Source organism: Leucoraja erinacea, chromosome 28 (assembly GCF_028641065.1).
Source record: "Leucoraja erinacea ecotype New England chromosome 28, Leri_hhj_1, whole genome shotgun sequence".
Classification (NCBI taxonomy): Eukaryota; Metazoa; Chordata; class Chondrichthyes; order Rajiformes; family Rajidae; genus Leucoraja; species Leucoraja erinaceus.
In genome coordinates, this window is record NC_073404.1 from 4,197,249 (window position 1) to 4,211,242 (window position 13,994).

The 13,994-nt window shown below is 49.7% G+C and overlaps 1 protein-coding gene across 1 annotated transcript in view; it reads right to left on the reverse strand.

Moving 5' to 3' along the window:
• LOC129710524 (rap1 GTPase-activating protein 2-like) overlaps nucleotides 1-13,624 on the reverse strand; it is a 340,168-nt gene extending 326,544 nt beyond the window's left edge. Inside the window, exon 1 of the mRNA XM_055657552.1 lies at nucleotides 13,458-13,624. The gene's annotated coding sequence lies outside the window, so the exon portion shown is untranslated. The remainder of the gene's footprint in view (nucleotides 1-13,457) is intronic.
• Nucleotides 13,625-13,994: the final 370 nt, after the last annotated feature.

Sequence of the window (13,994 nt, forward strand, 5' to 3'; positions counted from 1 at the left end):
TTATCCAACATCCATACAGTGTTTTTAGACTTAGCGTGACCTGTCGTCTGCCACTAAATTCAGTTTCCCTGGTAGTTGGAAGCTGATATCCAAATCTCTATCTGGATACGCTATTAATCCAGATTAATAGAGACAGTAACTCTAAGACTATTGCCTCCATCACAGTGAGGAGGTGTTTGGTGAACTCACTGTGGTGGATGTTAGTTTGTGTTTATTGTGTGTTGTTATTATTACATGTATGGCTGCAGGCAACAGCATTTCGTTCAGACCGAAAGGTCTGAATGACAATAAAGGATTCAATTCAATTCACAAAGAGTGTTGGCCAGATAGTCACATGGTGTCGATATATTTCTACCCATATGGTTGACATATGCTACCCCGGTGGTGTTGTTAATTTGTAGACTAACATACTGGTGATATAACCTAAAACAATATGACTTAAAGCCATGACTAGCACTCACTTCCCCAGGTATATATGCCCAACGTTAGTAGTGATGCCTCCTGAGCATTCCATCTCCCCCACAGCTGGAGATGGAATTAGTAGCATCCCAATCCAAGGCCCATCAGTATGTGGTTCCATAGACGGGTAACTGTGTTTGGTTAGGAACAACGCCTAATGTATGTTCCACCATTTTTGTACCATAGTGGCCTCTGTTGGTTGCTTCATTAGTCTGTCAGAATGACCCCCACATAATTTCTTGAGTGACGCGTGTTACGCTCAGTACTATGATTATGCAAAGGTCCGATATCATGTGGCTGTCACACAGCCCCTATTGCCAATTATTCTACTACCAGTCTGATGGATGGTTTAGTTCCCTGCAAGCCTCCATAAAGGCTGTACCCTTTCTTACGGCAAAGTCACTGCCATGTGAACTGTGTTAACGGTGGACCGCAGACGATCTGTTGTGTAAATACATCTGTGGGCACCTCCAATGAGTACTATATAGCAAGCATATTTTAATACCATGCTTGCCATGTAGTACCCTACGATCAATACCTTAGTTGCACCAAAGGTTCCCATCTGTAATGAATATAAAGTACGAAGCATTCAAATTAGTCAATCTAAGATGAAGTGGCAACCACCTCTAAATTATGATAAGGATATTTAGGACACGAATTCCTGTGATACGTGTTGGATGTCCTCCATAACTCCTATAATATATGGGCACTGTAGTTCAGAATGCACTTAAGTTGATTCTTACCCTGAAGCATGAACATTCAGTTCAGTACATGCTGTACTGGAGGATAATGGAATGAAGAATTCTTAGGTATACCCCTATACTTCTGAAATTTAAGTTTCGGCGCGGGAGCGAAGTCGGGCACAGCTGTTCCCATTACGGGAGATCAGCGTGCCGTTTGCTGCTGCTGCCGGCTGCCCGCAACTCTGCGCTTCTCCCCCGCCAGCTTTCCCGCAGCCTTCGTGGATCCGGTCCATGTCTCCACCTAAAAGGTAAGTGTCTCTTACCTGCTGTTCCCGACTTTCAAATTCTGGAACGCAGAGTCTCCTTACCTGCTGTTCCCGGCTTTCAAATTTTGCCGCTAAGGGAACGTTGTTCCCCCTGCTATGACTTGTTGCAATGCATGTAGCGATATGACACGCATGCGTCCTGGCGGGGTTCTTCACGTAGTCACTCATGTGACTCCGAAGTAAAATTGTAAATTATCCCTAGTGTGTGTGTGGAATAATGTTAGTGTGGGCTGATCACCAGTCGGTCCAAAGGGCCTGTGGCTCTAAATTAAACTAAAAAACATGAGGAGAAACCACTTTTACTGAAGCATGAGGACATCTCGGGTTTCCTAGAGGGGAATGTCTCATCTTGGGAGAAGATGTGGTGGTGACGGAGAAATTGAGAGTAAAGGGTGTTCCTTTTCAAGAGTGGAAGGAGGTGTAGTCTAGATAACTGTGAAGTCAGGCCGCATTTGGGGCATTGAGAGCAATTTTAGGCCCCATATCAGAAGAACGATGAGCTGGCGCTGGAGTGGGTTCAGAGGAGGTTTACAAGTTTACAAGTGGGTTAACATATGATGAGCGTTTGACAGTACTGGGCGTTTACTCGCTGGAGTTTAGAAGGATGAGGGGGAGGTCATCGTACAGAATAGTGAAAGGCTTGGATAGAGTGGAAGTGGAGACGATGCTTCCACGAAGTGGCGGTGCTGAACGGCTGCGGCTCGCCTGCAGTCCGTCTGTTTTTACTTTTTTGTGTTGTTTTTTTTTGTCTTGTTTAGTTAAATTTTTGGTTATTAGGTTGTGTTATGTGTGGGGGGGGGGAAATGAAACAGGGCTTTCTGTCTCTCCCTTCGGGGGAATGCGACTTTTTCTTGTCGTATCCCCCTTCTCTGCCTCCGTCTTCGCTGAGGCCTAATGGCGGAGCTGGCGGCCTCCAACCTGCGACCGACCTCGAGGCTCCGGAGGTAGAGCCAGCCAGGACTCACCAACGCGAGGCTGGCCGTCTTCGAGCTGTGGCGGCGTTCAGGCGCTCCAGTGACTCGGCGCTCCGGTGAGGGCGGCCCGGCGCGGGGCTGGGACGGTGCTGGCTGAGACGCTCCGGTGGCAGCGGCACGACTCGAGGCTGGGACGGTGCTCCCGTGAGGGCGGCCCGGCGCGGGGCTGAGACGGTGCTCCGGTAGCTGAGGCGGCGTTCTGGCGGCGGCGACCTGAATCCGGGGCTCGGCCGCGGGCCAGTGGACGACATCGTCGGGAGCTCGCAGGTCACAGGCTGGTGCCTGTTTTCCGGAGCTCCCGCGGCAACAGCTGCGTCCGCTGGACTGGAGGGCGGCAGCTTCGACCACCCCGGGCCGCGGAGCTTGAACCGGCCCGTTCGCGGAGCTCGGTGAGCCGCGGGACTGACTTACCATCGCCCGGTGGGGTATCGCCTCAGCGCAGAGGGAGAAGAGGAGGGAAGAGACAGTAACCCTAAGATTTTTGCCTCCATCACAGTGAGGAGGTGCCTGGTGAACTCACTGTGGTGGATGTTAATTTGTGTTTATTGTGTGTTGTGTTATTTATTATTACATGTATGGCTGCAGGCAACGACATTTCGTTCAGACCGAAAGGTCTGAATGACAAATAAAGGATCCAAGGCTAAGTCTAAGTCTAGGACTAGAGGTCATAGCCTGAGAATGAAAGGACGTTCTTTTAAGAAGGAGATGAGGAGGAATTTCAATAGTCAGAGGGAGGTGAATCTGTGGAATTCATTGCCACGGAAGGCTGTGGAGGCCAAGTCAATGGATATTTTTAAGGCAGAGATAGATAGATTCTTGATAAGTACAGGTGTCAGAGATGGGGAGAAGGCAGGAGATTGGGGATCGGAGGGAGTGAGAGATCAGCCATGATTGAGTGGCGTAGACCTGATGGGCCGAATGGCCTAATTCTACTCCTATTACTTATGACCTTATGAGCAAAGGGGGAGATACTGAGGGGAGATATAGAAGTGTATAAAATCATGAGGGGAATAGATAGAATCTCCAAGGAATAATGGATAGGACAGGTTCAGGGGGATATGGGCCAAATGCAGGTAGGTGGGACTAGCACAGATGGACCATCTGGGTCAGCATGGACAATTTGGGCCGAAGGTCCATTTTCATGCTGTTATAGTCTATCCTATCCTAGCCTGCCCCACCTTTCCATGCAGCTAAGGCTCTCGTGTACTGGCAACATCCTTGGTCGGTGTGGACTCGGTGGGCCGAAGGGCCTGTTTCCACGCTGTATCTCTAAATAAAGAACCAAAGGTGAACTATCTTTCGAGGATGAAGCCCCTGTCCCACTTAGGAAACCTGAACGGACACCTCTGGAGACTTTGCGCTCCACCCAAGGTTTCCGTGCGGTTCCCGGAGGTTGCAGGTGGTTGCCAGAGGTTGCAGGTAGTGGAAGCAGGTAGGGAGACTGACAAAAACCTCCGGGAACCTCTGGGAACCGGGAACCACACGGAAACCTTGGGTGGGGCGCAAAGTCTCCAGAGGTTTCCGTTCAGGTTTCCTAAGTGGGACAGGGACATAAGTTTACACCCATGATTGGCTTGCTTAGTTTAATTTAGTTTAGAGATACAGCGTGGAAACAGGCCCTTCGACCCACCGAGTCTGCACTAACCAACGATCCTTGCCCACTAACACTACCCTACACACGGGGGACAATTAACAATTTTGACCGAAGCCAATTAACCTACAAGCCTGCATGTCTTTGGAGTGTGGGAGGAAACCGGAGAACCAGGAGGAAACCCACGTGGTCACAAGAGAGAACATGCATACAGACAGACAGCACCCGAGGTCAGGATCGAACTCGGGTCTCTGACGCTGTGAGGCAGTGGCTCTACCAGCTGCACCACACAGTTGCCCTGTGCACTTAACCCCGCTGTGTACCATTTCAATGGGACTTGAATGGACCACTCATGAGGTGAGAGTAACAAACCAATGCCAATATCTTGTGTAGAAGCAAAGAATTGGTGATGCTGGTTCATACTTACAAAATTCTTAAGGGGGTTGGACAGGCTAGATGCAGGAAGATTGCTCCCGATGTTGGGGAAGTCCAGGACAAGGGGTCACAGCTTAAGGATAAGGGGGAAATCCTTTAAAACCGAGATGAGAAGAACTTTTTTCACACAGAGAGTGGTGAATCTCTGGAACTCTCTGCCACAGAGGGTAGTTGAGGCCAGTTCATTGGCTATATTTAAGAGGGAGTTAGATGTGGCCCTTGTGGCTAAGGGGATCAGGGGGTATGGAGAGAAGGCAGGTACGGGATACTGAGTTGGATGATCAGCCATGATCATATTGAATGGCGGTGCAGGCTCGAAGGGCTGAATGGCCTACTCCTGCACCTAATTTCTATGTTTCTATGTTTCTATACCAAAGATAGACGCAAAGTGCTGGAGTATTTCAGCAGGTCAGGCAGCATCTCTGGAGAAAAGGAATCAGTGACATTTCTGTATTAAACTAGACTTTCATTTGCACAGCTTCGAAGAAGCTTGAAGAAGGGCCTCGACCCGAAACGTCACCCATCCGTTTTCTCCAGCGATGCTGCCTGACCCGCTGTAGCACTTTGTGTCCATCAGTGCCAATACCTTGCCATGCTACATCCTCTCCACAGATGCCTGCAGCTCGAAAGTACCTTGTTGGCTGTAAGGTACTTTTCACTCTTCGAATTGTTGACCTTGCCGTGGCGAAGAGGCTTCCGTGACCCGATGAGTCCGAGGTCGATGACGCCGGAAGCACCAGCTTCTGGTAGGGCCACCCATGGCGGTAAGGTCGAGGATGAGGAGTCCAAGGCTAAGAACGATCCAACCTACAAGACCTCAACGGTGGACCAGGCGGACAAAGTTATCTTGAACTCAACGGCTGTGAAGGCGGATGAGGGCTGCAACAGATCTATCAGCTACGATCGTCCGGGTTCCCTTGCCATTAGAATGAGTTGATTGATTTGTGAAGGACTGTGTGCTCCTTGGAGTGCACCATCAGGTACACGTTAAACACACACACGCACAGGCGTCTTCGTTCAAAGCCAGGATCCGACTCATAAGCCACATGAAAGTCCATAAAAACAACCATCACCCTCGATCTTGAGGGACAGCCACGATGACTTACCACCGTCTGGATGGGAAAGGTGCTATTGAAATGCACGTCTTGCATTCCTCCGTCTCTATCTGCCAAGCCCAAGATTACAATCCATTTCAATGGGAGGCACGGTGGCACAGTGGTAGAGTTGTTGCCTTACAGCGCCAAAGACCCGGGTTCTATCCTGACTACGGGTGCTGTCTGTACAGTTTGTACGTTCTCGCTGTGACCTGCGTGGGTTTTCTCCGGGTGCTCCGGTTTCCTCCCACACTCCCAAAGACGTGCAGGTTTGTAGGTTGATTGGCTTCAGTAAAAATTGTAAATTGTCCCTGGTGTTGGATTGTGCTAGTGTACGGGGAGATCGCTGGTCGGTGCGGACTCGATGGGCCGAAGGGCCACTTTCCACGCTGTATCTCTTAAGTCTAAATCTAAAGTGATCACCCCGCCTCGTACTGCTACTTCACTGACTCTCAACCCAGAAGATGCCCAGTTGTAAGAGAAGCTGCTCGCAGTCCAGCTACAAGGTCCAAGAAGCTAATAGTATTTACATTCTGCACAATGCAGCAGCATGTATGCATAAGCAGATGGGTATGGTTCTAGATTCATCGATTGATTGATTGAATTGTTTAAAAGATACAGCATGGAAACAGGCCTTTATTTCCATGTAACCAATTCTATCTCAATGGGCACATCAATTCCCCACTGACATTCCTAATACCCACTTACATGATGGCTAATTTAGTTTAGTTAAGAGCTACAGTGTGGAAACAGGCCCTTCAACCCACCGAGTCTGCGCCAACCATCAATCACCCGTTCACACTAGTTCCACGTTATTCCACTTTCTCATCCACTCTCTACACACTAGAGGCAATTTACAGAAGCCAATTAACCAAAGAGCCTGTTACTGTACTGCAGTATTTTATGTTCAGTGTCCCAGTTTTAATGTTGAGTACAGCAACGTCAGATCATTCACTTTCTCTGTATCAGAACTGGCCAATTCAGTTGTAGGTCAGTGTTCAAGAAGGAACTGCAGATGCTGAAAGATCGAAGGTACACAAAAGAGTCTGAAGAAGGGTTTCGGCCCGAAACGCCGCCTATTTTCTTTGCTCCATAGATGCTGCTGCACCCGCTGAGTTTCTCCAGCAATTTTGTGTACCTTCAGTTGTAGGTCATTCACCTTTTTGTTTAGTTTAGTTTTAGTTTAGAAATACAGCGTGGAAAGGGGACCTTTGGCCCACCGAGCCCGCGCCCACCAGCAATCATCTGATTAACCTACAAACCCGCGTGTATTTGGGATTTGAGAGGAAGGCGGAGTACCCATGCGGTAGAACATGCAAACTCCACACAGACAGCACCCAAGGTCGGGATCGAACCCGGGTCTCTGGCGCTGCGAGGCAGCAGCTCTAGCAGCTGCTCCACCGTGCCGCCCTTTTGTTCTGCAGTAACTGGCTTTAAAATGGAGGCTATTGTTCCATTAAGCTCAAGGCGGCATGTGTAAAATGAAACCAGATTGTTTAACCTAGACACACAAATGGAATTTCAAGGAATAGCTGCGAGTCAACTGCCAGCCCACCAGCCGTGAGTGAGTGAGCTGCCAGCACAACAAGCCTTTGTGACTGAGCCGCCAGCCCAAGAATTTATTTGGCCCATAGTCCATACTAGCCCTCTGGTAACCAGTCCCTTCAACCCACACCACCCATACTAGCGCTCCAGAAAACTCCACCCCCCCACCACTGGCCACCAACATTGGAATTGGTGGAGAGGTGGAATATTGCGTTGGGGGACCAGCCCTCCCTTGTGGTGCTGGAACCCAAAGGGGCCCCACAGTCTAGTAATGTATAAAGGGGCGGAAATGCATTACAGTCATTTCCGGGTCAATAGACAAAGTACGGTTTGGATCAAATGGCATCAAGCTTAGGAACAACAACAAGCAAGTTTCCTGAGTTGCCTCATAGAAACATAGAGCATAGGTGCAAGAGTCAGCCATTCGGCCCTTCGAGCCAGAACCGCCATTCAATATGATCATGGCTAATCATCCAAAATCACTACCCCACATTCAAAATCAGTACCCATATGGTATCCAATGTGCCCCACATCAACATAGAGATGATGAACCTGCAGAGAGTGAACAGTCAGAGTCACACAGCACTGAAACAGGTGCTTCGGCCCAGCTTGATCATCCCGACCAAAACGCCCCATCCACAGTGGGCCCATCGGCCTGCATTTCACCCATATCACTCTAAACCTTTCCTATCCATGTCCTTTGCTATTGCCACTATACCTGCCTCAACTACCTCCTCTGGCAGCTCATTCCATGCACCCACCCATCTCTGTGTGAAAACGTTGCTACTCTAGCTCCTTTTAAATCTTTCCCCCCTCACCTTAAACCTATGTCCCCAGTTTCTTGGTTCCCCTACTCTGGGTAAAATTCTCTGTGCATTCACCCTATCTGTTCCCCTTATGATGTTATCAGATCAGATCACCCCTCAGTCTCCTGCGCGCCAAGGAATAAAGTCCCAGGCTGCCCAGTCTCTCCCCGTAGCTCAGGCCCTCGAGTCCTGGCAACATCCTCGCAAATCTACTCAGTCCTCTTTCCAGCAGGACAACATCCTTCTGATAGCTGCTTAGACCAGGAGTCCGTCTCAAGCCAGTCCCGCCTTTGAATAAGATCATGGATCTGAGTGAGGCTTCAAAGACATGTTTCCGTCTCGCCTAGTGCCCTTGCACTGCTTTGCTTAAAGAAACACTTCTAATTTTGCCTTTAAAGAACCCACAAACTACATCCAGCTGTCTTTGTGGAAGGGTTCCAAAGATCTGTGGCACAGCGCCAGAGACTGACCTTGGGTACTGCCTGTGTGGAGTTTCCACGTTCTCCCCCCGCTGACTGTGGGCGTTCCTTCCCACTTTCCAAAGACGTGCGGGTTTCCAGGTAAATTGCCCCCTAGCGTGCAGGGAGTGGATGAGAGAGTGGGGCGGTCACGGTGGCGCAGCGGTAGAGCTGCTGCCTTACAGCGCTCGCAGCGCCGGAGACCCGGGTTCGATCCCGACTACGGGCGCTGTCTGTACGGAGTTTGTACGTTCTCCCCCTGACCTGCCTGGGTTTTCTCCGAGACCTTCAGTTTCCTCCCACACTCCAAAGACGTACAGGTTTGTAGGTTGATTAGCTTGGTGTATGTGTAAATTGTCCCTAGTGTGTGTGGGATAGTGTTAATGTTCGGGGATCGTTGGTAGGCGTGGACTCGGTGTTTCCGCGCTGTATCTCTAAACTAAACTAAACATAGAACTAGTGTGAACGGGTGATTGATGGTCGGAGTGGGCTCGGTGGGCCTGTTGCCAACCAACCTCAAACAAATTCACAAAGAGAAGTCAAACTGTCTTAAAATGGCAACTTCATTGAAAGAGTTCTAAATTCTCCCGTGATGAAACCATTGACACACAGTTTGGAAACTTGCAGTGTATAAAAGACCCAGCTGTTGAACCTAACATCTTTTGATTTGTAATATCATTGAGTTTTCTACACTGTTGCGATGTCAGTGTAGACTCCCTCAAGACCTTTTGGCAGTGATATCACAGTTTTCTCAACCTGTCTCTATTTCAGTTATGTTCAGAAGTTTTGTTTAGAGAGGAAGCGAGGAAGCAGGCCATTCGATTCCACTCCGACTAGCGATTCCCGTACACTAGCACTTTCCTACACACTAGTGACAATTTACAATTTTTACCGTAAATCAGTTAACCTGCAGACCTGCATGTCTTTGAAGGAAACCGGAACACCCGGAGAAAACCCACGCAGTCACGGGGAGAACAGAAAACTCTGTACAGACAGCACCCGTAACTTTAAAAAAAAAAAAAAAAAAAAAAAAAAAAATTGTTCGGCACGGATTGAACCCGGGTCTCTGGCGCTGTGAGGCAGTAACTCTACCGTCCTGTTCTCTAACGCGGCCTGTAAGGACACAATACCCACGGGTGCAGTCAATAAACAATAGACAATAGTGCAGGAATAGGCCATTCGGCCTTTCGAGCCAGCACCGCCATTCATTGTGATCATGGCTGATCATCCCCTATCAATAACCCGTGCCTGCCTTCTCCCCATATCCCTTGATTCCACTAGCCCCTAGAGCTCTATCTAACTCTCTCTTAAATCCATCCAGTGACTTGGCCTCCACTGCCCTCTGTGGCAGGGAATTCCACAAATTCACAACTCTGGGTGAAAAAGTTTTTTCTCACCTCAGTCTTAAATGGCCTCCCCTTTATTCTAAGACTGTGGCTCCTGGTTCTGGACTCGCCCAACATTGGCAACATTTTTCCTGCATCTAACTTGTCCAGTCCTTTTATAATTTTATATGACCTATCAGATCACCCGCGGGGATACAGATACAGCGCGGAAACAGGCCCTTCGGCCCAATAAGTCCATGTCGACCAGCGATCACCCGCACACTAACCTAGACACACCAGGGACAATTTTACAACTTACCAACGCCAAGGAACCGACAAACCTGTAAATCTTTCGAATGTGGGAGGAAACCGGAGCACCCAGAGAATCCCACGCAGGTCACGGGGAGAACGTAGAAACTCCGTACAGACAGCACCCGTAGTCGGGATCGAACCCGTGCCTGAGGTAATTTACTGTCGACCGTGATTGATCCTGGTCTTTTACCCATCAGACTGAACAAGGATCCCGACCCGAAACGTCACCCATCCTTTTCCTCCAGTGATGTTGCCTGACACGCTGAGTTACTCCAGCACTTTGTGTCTTTCTCTGGTATCTGCAGTTCTTTGTTTCTACATACGACTTTACTGCCCTGAATGGCAACTTCAAGACCATTTTCCAAATGACCCCACTCTGGTACATTTTTTTAAAGAAAGCCATGTCAATTCAACAATTCAACAGCATTGGGGCGACAGATAGCACAATGGGCTAAGAGTTCGGCTGGCGACCGGAAGGTAGCCGGTTCAAATCCCGCTTGGAGTGCATACTGTCGTTGTGTCCTTGGGCAAGACACTTCACCCACCTTTGCCTGTGTGTAATGGAATGTAATTACAGCGGCAGGCGCGGGCACACCGCGACGCCCTGTGTCTCCCTTTCAAGGGAGATGCTAAAAATGCATTTCGTTGTCTCTGTACTGTACACTGACAATGACAATTAATTGAATCATTTCATTTCATCATTTGAAACAGGCCCTTCGGCCCAACTTTCCCATACCAACCAACAAGCCCCATCTTCATGAGTCCCACCTGCCAGCAATTGGCCCATATCCCTCTAAACCTGTCCCATCCATGAATCTGCCCTAAAGATTTTTAAAAGGTGTGATAGTCCCAGCCTGAACTACCTCCTCCGGCAGCTCGTTCCACATTTTAAAAAGTGTTAAAAAGTTGTGCCTCAGGTTCCTATTAAATCTTTCACCCCTCATGTTAACCCTGTGTTCTTGATTCCCCTACTCCAGGTAAAAGATATACCATTCTGTATATGATCCATACGAATGAAGGCTGGAGAGAGGCCATTTGGCCCCTCTAGGTGGCCCTTACTTACTTACTTACTGCCTATTATGCCTGGTGGCATGTAGGGCATCAACGAAGGGCCTCCACTCCTGTGTGTTCTGGGCTAGTTTCTGGACACTACCCCAGGTCAGCTCCATTGTTTTAATTTCCTCCTCTACAGTTCGACGCCAGGTGGTTTTGGGTCTCCCTCTTTTCCTTTTCCCTTCCGGTGTCCAGTGCAGGGCTATTCTTGGGATGCTGTCTGGTTCTCTTCACCATTGACGTTCATCCTAGCATCTGTCGATAGCCCTGGAAGTCCATCACGCCCAGTAGTGTTGAGTCCTTCAGTTGCTGTTTCCGTAACATATTTGTTTTACGAGACAGGGTTAGCCCCGTGTTCGACCTCCAACCTGGAGGACCAGTGGATCGCTCTTCGTCTCGCCTCTACCCTTCGACCTGCCCAGCATGGGAGACCCTAACAGGAGACGAATCTCCCGCTGGCATAGCTCTAGGGGTCACTGAGACACACAAGCTCCCCGACCACGACAAGGTTGCAATCCAACGAGGGGCTAGGTGGCCCATCCATTCAAGAAACTCCTTCGATAAAGACCATTCGATCTTAGTGACGGCTTCACTTTCCTGCCTGTTCCCCATTACCCTTGACTTACAGTCCACAAACTCTGTCTGGCCTAGACTTGACTACATACATCCCAGGGCACTCCCTGCAAGTTCTACGGGGTCACTGCAATCTGATGCTTAGTCACAGAGACATAGAGTCATGGTTAAGAAAGAACTGCAGATGCTGGAAGAATCGGAGGCAGACACAAAATGCTGGAGAAACTCAGCGGGTGAGGCAGCATCTATGGAGAAAAGGAATTGGCGACTTTTCAGGTCGAGAGCCTTCTTTGAAAGCTGTGAACCCCTTGTCCTCTGGTTTCTCGATTCCCATACTCTGGGGAAGAGACTCTGTGTGTTTACCCAATCTATTCCTCTAGAAGATGGGTCTCGACCCGAAACGTCGCCAATTCCTTTTCTCCATAGATGCTGCCTCACCCGCTGAGTTTCTCCGGCATTTTTTGTCCACCATTGAGTCATGGTGTCGTACAGCATGGAAACAGGCTCTTCGGCCCAACTCGGCCATGCCCCATCTAAGCCAGTCCCACCTGCCCATATTTGGCCCACATCCCTCTAAACCTTTCTGATCCATGTACCCGTGCAAGTGCCACCTCCTGGCCACCTCCTTATAGAGTCACACAACAAAGAAACAGGCCCATCGACCCAACTTGCCACCCAACATGCCCCATCGTCACAGGTTCGTGGCCCATATCCCTCTAAACCTGTCCTATCCATGTACCTGTCTAAATGTCTCTGAAACGTAACGATAGTACCTGTCTCAGCTACCTCCTCTGGCAGCTCGTTCCACACTCCCACCACCTTATGTGTAAAAAAGTTGCCCTATTAAATCTTTCCCGCCCCCCCCTCACCTTAATCCTGTGAACCAGTATCCTCTGGTTTATCGATTCGCCTACTCTGGGGAAGAGACTCTGTGCGTTCGTTTACCCGATCTATTCCTCTCACGGCCGTGTACACCTCCGTAAGATCGCCCCTCGTCCTCCTGCGCTCCAAGGAATAGAGTCCTAGCCTTTTTCTAAGCCCGAGCCCCCATTTCAAGATGCAGCCTCTCAGCATTTAACCCTCCAGCTCCCATCGTGTATCAGGACCACGTTCAGAAAGCAATGTGTTACTTATTGTTCGTTTTAAGCAGAATATTTCCCTCTCTCTCGCCCGGGGTGTGAGGAGGAGGAGAGGGTGCAACACCCTTTCATGTGGCTCTCGACACAAAGGAGAAAAGATTTGATATTTAACGACTGCAAATTGTGGAGATGCATCTACCTTACCAGGGCCTCTGTGCATTAAGCATCCTCATCTTTACTATCATATAGCTGTCCTATTTCACATTTGCACCTCGTCCATGGGTGACAGGAGCAGAATTAGGCCATTCGGCCCATCGGGACCACTCCATCATTGGATCGTGGCTGATCTATCTTTCCCTCTCAACCCCATTCTCCTGCCTTCTCCCCATAACCCCCGACACCCGTTCAAAGCAAGAATCTATCTATCTCTGCATTGAAAATACCCACTGACTTGGCCTCCGCACAGCTATCTGTGGCAAAGAATTACACAGATTGACCACCCTCGGACTGAAGCCTGTCTCTGGGATACAAGCGCACTCGTTCCATGCCTTGTGGCTTTATATGTTATATTGCATTGCCCTCTCCCACAGTCTGGCTTCTCCCCTATTTGCAGTCGTTACACATCTCAGAGCACATATACAGATGCCTTCCCGCCACGATATCAAACCCTCGGCTGCTGCCCTGTCAAGGGAAGGGATCCTTTTATTTTTTAAAAGAGGAGGGTTACAGTCTCCCCAGCCTTACCTTCTGCTCTCTCGGCTCTCAGCAGACGGGGAAGGAACAGTGAAGCAGCTGCCGGGAGTGATGTCAGTGCTGTGTTGCTGATGCAGCTGACGAACGGCAGCCTGCCAGATCTGTGCATACTCTCTCCCAGCCGACCAGCCCGTCCCCTCTGCGTCGTGCGGAGTGGGGCTTCCAGCTCATCCCCATCCCGGCCCTGGGGAATGGCTGCATCAATGGAGAGGCGCAGCAGGTGGAGCTGCTGCCCGTGACCCCGCCTGGCTTCCCACCCACAGCCCAGAGGCGGGCGGGCGGGCCTCCGATCTCATCATCCACCCTAGAGTTGTGAGTTTACTGTAAGGTTTAGAGATCCAGTACGGAAATGAGGCCCTTCGGCCCAGCGGGTCTGCGCCGACCAGCGATCACCCGGTACACTAGCATCATCCTACACACGAGGGACAATTTACAATTAACCTACAAACCTGCATATCTTGTGGGATGAAACCGGAGCACCCGGAGAATACCCTTGCGGTCATGGGGAGAACGTGCAAACTCCACACA